General features: G+C 43.7%; 1 protein-coding gene across 1 annotated transcript in view; it reads left to right on the forward strand.

Annotated features, from left to right (window-relative positions):
* Positions 1-7,871, forward strand: part of dnai4 (dynein axonemal intermediate chain 4) — a 196,453-nt gene that overhangs the window by 164,658 nt on the left and 23,924 nt on the right. The gene's annotated exons all lie outside the window — the stretch shown is intronic.

The raw sequence follows: 7,871 nt of genomic DNA on the forward strand, positions 1-7,871 counted from the left end.
CATCCATCCATCCATCCATCCATCCATCCATCCATCCCTCCATCCATCCATCCATCCATCCATCCATCCATCCATCCATCCATCCATCCATCCATCCATTATCTTCTGCGTATTCCGAAGTCGGGTCACGGGGGCAGCAGCTTGAGCAGGGAGGCCCAGACATCTCTTTCCACAACCACCTCTTCCAGCTCTTCTGGGAGGATTCCAAGGCGTTCCCAGGCCAACCGAAAGACATAGTCTCTCCAGCCTGTCCTGGGTCTTCCCTGGGGTGTCCTCCCAGTTGGACATGCCCGAAGCACCTCTCTAGGGAGGTGCCATGGGGGCATCCTTACCAGATGCCCTAACCACCTCAATTGGCTCCTCTCGACGTGGAGGAGTAGCGGTTCTACTCCGAGTCCTTCCTGGATAACTGAACTTCTCACCCTATCTATAAGGGAGATTGCAGCTACCCTGCTGAGAAAACTCATTTCAACCGCCTATATCCGCAATCTCATTCTTTCGGTCACTACCCAGAGCTCATGACCATAGGTGAGGGTAGGAACGTAGACCGACCGGTAAACAGAGAGCTTTGCCTCACAGCTTAGCTCTCTCTTCACCACAACGGACTGGTACAGAGTCCGCAATACTGCAGATGCTGCACCAATCCGTTTGTCAACCTCACACTCCATTCTTCTTTCACTCGTGAACAAACCCCCGAGAGACTTGAACTCCTCCACTTGAGGCAGAACCTCACCCTCGACCTAAAGAGAGAAATCCACCCATTTCCGGTTGAGGACCACGGCCTCAGATTTGGAGGTGCTGTTTCTCATTCCAGCCGCTTCACATTCGGCTGCAAACCGCTCCAGTGAGAGCTGAAGATCACGTCATGATGACGCCAACAGGACCACATCATCTGCAAAGAGCAGAGATGGAATCCTGAGGCCACCGAACCAGAAACCCTCCGCCAGCTGGCTGTACCAAGAAATTCTGTCCATAAAAGCTATGAACAGAAGCTGTGACAATGGGCAGCCCTGGCGGAGTCCAACTCCCACTCTGAAGGGGTCTGACTTACTGCCGGCAATGCCAACCAAACTCTCGCACCGCTTGTATAGGGACTGAACAGCCCGTAACAACGGGCCTCCAATCCCATACTCACGGAGCACAGTGTACGCTGAGGAACACGGTTGAATGTCTTCTCCAAGTCAACAAAACACATGTAGACTGGATGGGCAAACTCCCACGACCCCTCAAGGACCCTAGTGAGGGTAAAGAGCTGATCCAGTGTTCCACGGCCAGGACGGAATCCACATTGTTCTTCTTGGATCTGAGGTTCGACCAACGATCGGACTCGCTTTTCCAGTACCCCTGAATAGACCTTACCAGTGAGGCTAAGGAGAGTGATGCCCCTATAATTGGAGCACACCCTCCGGTTCCCCTTTTTGAAGAGGGGAACCACCACCCCAGTCTGCCAGTCCAGTGGCACTGCCCCCGATGTCCACGTGATGTTGCAAAGGTGTGTCAGCCAAGACAGCCCCACAACATCCAGAGCCTTCAGGAAATCAGAGTGAATTTCATCCACTCCCGGAGCCCTACCGACTTGGAGCTTTATAATTACCTCGGCGACCTCAGCCACGGTGATGGACAGATCAACCCCAAAGTCCCCCGACTCAGCTTCCTCCATGGAAGATGTGCTGGTGGGATTGAGAATGTCAGAGAAGTATTCCTTCCACCTCCTGAAAACATCACTGGTTGAGGTCAACAGCACCCCACCTTCACTGAAAACAGTGTTAGCAAAGTGCTGCTTTCCCCTCCTCAGCCACCTGATGGTTTGCCAGAATCTCCTCGGAGCCGACCGAGAGTCTCTATCCAAGGTCTCACCGAACTCCTCCCACATCCAAGCTTTTGCCTCAGCAACAGCAAAGGCTGCACACCACTTGGCCCTCCGGTACTCCTCAGCTGCCTCCAGAGTCCCACTGGCCAACAAGGCCCAATAGGACTCCTTCTTCAGCTTGACAGCTACCCTAACCCAGGGTGCCCACCACCGAGTTCGTGGATGACCACCGCGAGAAGCACTGACAACCTTGTGGCCACAGGTCAAGGCAGCTACCTCAACAAGCCAGGTGTGGAACATGGCCCACTCAGACTCAATGTCCCCCACCTCAGCTGGGATGCAGTTAAAGCTCTCCCGGAGGTGTGAGTTGAAGATCTCTCTGACGGGTTCTTCTGCCAGGCATTCCCAGCAAACTCTCACTACATGTATGGGTCTACCGGGTCTGTCCGGCATCTTCCCCCGCCATCTGATCCAACTCACTACCAGGTAGTGATCAGTTGACAGTTCAGCTCCTCTCTTTACTTGAGTGTCCAAAACAAACGGCCACAAATCAGATGACACGACTATGAAGTCAATCATCGATCTACGACCTAGGACGTCCTGGTGCCAAGTGCACTTATGGACACCCTTATTTTCGAACATGGTGTTCGTGATGGACAAACTATGACTAGCACAGAAGTCCAACAACAGAACACTGCTCGGGTTCAGATCAGAGAGACCGTTCCTTCCAATCACGCCCCTCCAGATCACACTGTCATTACCCACATGGGCATTGAAGTCCCACAGCAGAATAAATGAGTCCCCAGCTGGTGCACCTTCCAGCACCCCTGCCAAGGACTCCAAGAAGGTTGGATACTCTGAACTGCAGTTCGGTGCATAGGCACAAACCACAGTCAGAGCCCATCCCCCCACCCGAAGGCGAAGGGAAGCCACCCTCTCATCTACCGGGGAAAACTCTAATACACAGTCACCAAGTCGGGGGGCTACAAGTAGACCCACACCAGCTCGACGCCTCTCACCATGAGCAACTCCAGAGTGGAATAAGGTTCAATCCTTCTCAAGGAGATCAGTTCCAGAGCCCATGCTGTGCATCGAGGTGAGCCCAACTATATCTAGTCGGTACCTCTCAACCTCGCGCACAAGCTCAAGCTCCTTCCCTGCCAGAGAGGTTACATTCCATGTCCCAAGAGCTAGCTTTGGTAAGCCAGGATCAGAGCGCCAAGGTCCCCGCCTTCGGCCACTGCCCATAGCATCATGCACCCGACTTTTATGGCCCTTGTTGCAGGTGGTGGGTCCACAGGAAGGCAAACCCATGCTGCTCCTTCGGGCTGAGCCCGACCGGACCCCATGGGCAGAGACCCAGTCACCAGGCGCTCGCCGATTTGCCCCTCCCCCAGGCCTGGCTCCAGGGTGGGGCCCCGGTAACCCACGTCCATGCAAGGGACACTGAGGTCCTTGTTTTGTTTTGTCCATAAAAATATTTTGAATCGCTCTTTGTTTGGCCTGTCACCTAAGACCAATCTGCCTTGGGAGACTTTACCAGGTGCAATTATACTGTATTTGCCCCTGACAGCATAGCTCCTAGGATCATTCAGGTGCACAAACTCCTCCACCACGATGAAGTGGTGATTCAAGAAGAATTTATCATTTCATCAATTCAATAAAAAAATATAAATTAACATTTCATCAATTCAATTTTATTTCATTATCTATTATAGATTTTTAAAAGATTCTTCTTAAAATTAACATGATTAGTAATTAATGTAATTACAGAATGTAATGTTCCAATGTTCCAATAAGAAATTGCTCTATACACAGTTGTTCTTCTGACAGCATTAGTTCTAGGCAGAGGTATAAAAGTAACAACAGAGGCACGTCTAGTATTAAAAGCGTCTATTGCAGGTGGATAACAACTGTGAGAAAAGGCTAAAAGGTCTATGTGAAGTCCAGATTTTGTGTAAAGACAGAAGAAGGCTGCATGCTAGTCTGTCACAGACTTTCATCCATGACAGGTATTGATGCATGAAATCGATGTTTGTTCTAAACTGACATCGAGTGCTAGTCTTGCAGCTTTATTTTGAACTACCTGCAGTTTATCCAGATGTTTTTTGAAGCACTTGACCAAACAGCAAATAGTATTGAAGTTGACAAAGAACTAAAGACTGTATTGCTAATTTTCTTATTTCCACATAGATAAAATGTGCATTACGCCAGATTATAGCAATGTTTCTGCTCATCTTACTCAGTCTTATTAATTTGTTTTGACCATGAAAGAGTTTTGTCTATTATAACTCACAGTAGCTTAGCCTCTTCAACTTGTTCTTTTGATTGTTTTTGTACAAAGATTTGCAACTTTTGAGTTTGTCTTACAAAATATTTAGAACCCAATACTATACATTTTGTTTTTGAAACATTCAGTTTTAACTTGTTGTCTGTTACCCACTCAGAAATAGACTGTAGCTCTTGTTGTAATACCATATTTTTTAATTCACCCATGAAAAAGCAGAAGAATGTTTTTAACACGCTGATTAATTTTGGGCTGAGGTGAACAAAACAGTTTCATTTTCCAACCCGCTGGTCTGATCAGCCAGGCGGAGGAAAGGAGCAGACCGCTGTGGGTCTGTGTGTTTGTTTACATTTTGAAATGCTGAAGTGGCCGCCAAGCCACTGTGTTTCTGTGTTTCTGTGTATCTGTGAAGGCAAAAAGCTGGTTTATTTTTCTCAGAATCATGTTTATTAAAATGTCTTAAAACTGTGTTACTCTAAAAGCATCGCTTAGCGCTGATGATAAGGATTTAATCCGGAGTTTGATGTATGCATATTTGATTAAAAGGCCTTAAAGAGTGAACGTTTCATCTCCCGATGGTGAAGGAGTTTGAACGGAGTTCACAGGGGTTACGTCACCTCGAACAGTCCAGTGAAACGTTATAAAATCCCAGATAAAATCCTCCATGTTATAGAAAATACAAGTCTAGCTAACCTGTATTTATAATGCTGTTTTGGGAATGGAGGTAATGTTTGTTTTTGCTCCAGAGACTCGCTGAAGTCAAATCGAGCAAAGCTACAAAAAGAAGTAAAAACTTTCTGAATAGCTTGGTTGCTTCGCAACGTAGCGTACAGCATAGAAGCGTTCAGTTCCGTCATTATTTCTGTGTTTTTAAAAAAAACTACAGAAGTGTTTTGGAAGCCGCCGTGCTTGGTCTGAAGTCAGTAAGAAGTTGTCAGATTTAACCGTTATGTTTTCGAGTTGAAAACTGGGCGTAAATAAGTGTTAAAGTCTGTTTTTCCTCCGGGAGCTTGAAGCTAAGAGCTATAGCTTGCCTGCCTTAAATGGTTGACTCATGCGCAGAAAGTTACGTCCCGTTAAAAAATTGAGTAAAGTTTTTCTTTTCAGTTAAAGAAAGTGCATTTTATGCTGGGAAAAGGTTCACCTTGCTTTCTAAAGTGAAAATGAAATGCTTTGTTGTGTGTTTTTACGGTCAGATCCACTCTGTTTGAAAGACAGAGTAAAACCCAAGTAGGTATCTCTGCAGACAAATTTGGAAGGTGTATCTGGGGGGCCACATCTGATTGGACGATATAAAAATAGACGTGTCCGGAGGGCCACATCTGATTGGACAAAAAAAAAAAGGCTGAACGAAAAAAAGCCGTGTGTGTTAACCACAGACATATTATGTCTAAAAACATGGTGTTATTGGCAGATTGTGTTAACCACAGACATATTATGTCTATGGTGTTAATTGGTTCGACATTAGCGGCGTCTCCATACCTTCTCTTTCCGCCTCTCTTAACACAGAACTTCCGGTTACATTTCAAAATAAGAGCAACATAACTGGGTAGTGGGGAGAGCTAAATGTTTGTTTTTGAATTTTTGAAGCCATTACATTAAAAAACAAAACTCATATTGGTTGTTAAAAAATGTGAAAAAAGTTACAATCGATTCATAACGACAGAAAAATAAAGTAACCAAAATATTAACGACACTTAAACTGGCCTTGGGACAAAGGATGTTTCCTTTAACTTCACATTTTCTTGTTCAACCTTTTAAATCAGTCATTGCAGATGAGTGATTTTCAGTTTCTGTAAAATTTCTGCAACTGGAGCAGGTATTTCTGTTTAGTGGTTAACTTCCGCAGCTGTCTCACATTTTAAGGGTCAGCCCTACTCCATGTTTCAGCTCCTTCCATAGATCAGATCTCATAGAAGAACTTCTAACAATCAAATTTTGTTTTTAGCATTTGTTTTGGGCCATTATCTCGTTGCAGTACTCATGATCTTTAACTGAGACCAGACTTTTTGACCAATGGGAGCAGGTTTCACTTCAGATGCTTCATATTTCATTGTACCCAGACCACACTCAAGACAACCTGTGTCAGGTGCAGCCTACACCCAAGAACAAAAAGAGAATCTTCTTGTGTTTGACCGTAGATATAACGCTGGTTCTTAGAAACCTTCAGTTTTAAAAAAGAGTTGACGTAACTTACCTAAAGAGCCAGCAAATACAGTTAGCCAATCAGTGTTTGTCCCCTACAAATGCCTATTCTCCAGAAACGCCCACTTTTGGCCTGCAGAGAACCTCTTCTCAGTAAAACTCTGCCATTTTGAGGAGACTCTCCTTATAAGCAGAAGGAGATGCCCACTAGAGTAAACACCTCCTCCTCGTCGAAGCCAAACCTTCGTCTGTCAGACGACACTCTATTTCCATCTAGTGGTCAACTCAAGTTATTGCAACGAGTTGACGCTTGTTGAAAGCTTTAAACTTTGTTTTTATCTGGAAAGAGTTTAAACAGAGTTTATTCCTCTGATAAATATGTTTTAAACATAATTATCAACATTCAATCCTGGAAAGTAAACAACTCTGGTTGTTTTACTTTGATAAGTCCATTAGAAATTAAAACTTAAAAAGTTTTAAAGTTCTAATTTTTCCTTTAAACTTAGAAACTTCAAATCTGAATGAAAAACACTTCATTCTGAATTGAATGTTGTCTTTGTGGTGTCTTTGTCTTTGGTAAAGTTAGCTGATTAAGATAAATTAACTGTTTTGGATTCTGTGAATTTTTAAGTTTTAATTTGAGAAGGATAATAACTTTTCATGTAAATGCTTTGAACTCAGAACAACTTTATTTTATTATTTAGTTGACATCAATACAAAATGATTAAATCATAATACTGAACAACAGTTCAGTCAAAATTGCATTAAAGTTAAAAAGGGTTTAACTTTAAGTTTTGTTTTTCTTTAAGGATTTTTAGAGAAACTAGTCATGGCAGGTGTAAACACCTCTCCAGAATCAAGCGATATGGAAGAACAGAGAATGGAAAATTCTCTCTCGAACCTAGAAGAGGCTGTGGAATATCTCTTGACAGAATTAAATCTGGATTATAAAAATCTAATTCAAGGAAAGAACTCCAAAGAATTAAAACAAATAATCACAGACCTAGCTAAACAGATGCTAGATGAAAAACCGACAGGTTCCCAAGTTTCAACAATGCTAGCCATGCTTGCGGGAGTAATTACAAAAAGGATAGAACAAGTTGAAACAATCTTAAACAAAGCCTCAGAGAAATTAAAAACAAGGAAGCAAAGAATACATCATTTGAAAGATGGCAAAAAAAGAGCTACAGACAGAAAACACCTCCTTAGCTCATGCAAACGACATGCTAACGCTGAAATAGCTGCTAAAACAAAAGATTTTGATCTAATCAGCAGGAAACTGCTTGATGTAAATTCAAAAAATGAAACTGACATGCAGGCGTTTTAAAGTAGGCTCACACAAGAAAAGGAAGAAGCCTCAAAAACGCACACAGAACTCCAAAAAGCATACAATCAAATAGAAGAGTTTAAAATGAATGATACAGCATACTTTAATCATATAGCTGATAAACAGAAAGAGATTCAAACTCTGAGAAACCAAATCTCCGAGCTAGAGAAACAGGTTAAAACCCTAACAACTAGAGAACATCCAGTTCTAAGTCCCGACCATTCTTTCAGAGGTCTCCCATCTCCTCTGGGAAGGAGATCTTCTGAACAACCTTCTTACAGTCACCTCTACACTCCCCCTCG

This window comes from Nematolebias whitei, chromosome 9 (assembly GCF_014905685.2).
Source record: "Nematolebias whitei isolate Nwh7 chromosome 9, NemWhi1, whole genome shotgun sequence".
Taxonomy (NCBI): domain Eukaryota; kingdom Metazoa; phylum Chordata; class Actinopteri; order Cyprinodontiformes; family Rivulidae; genus Nematolebias; species Nematolebias whitei.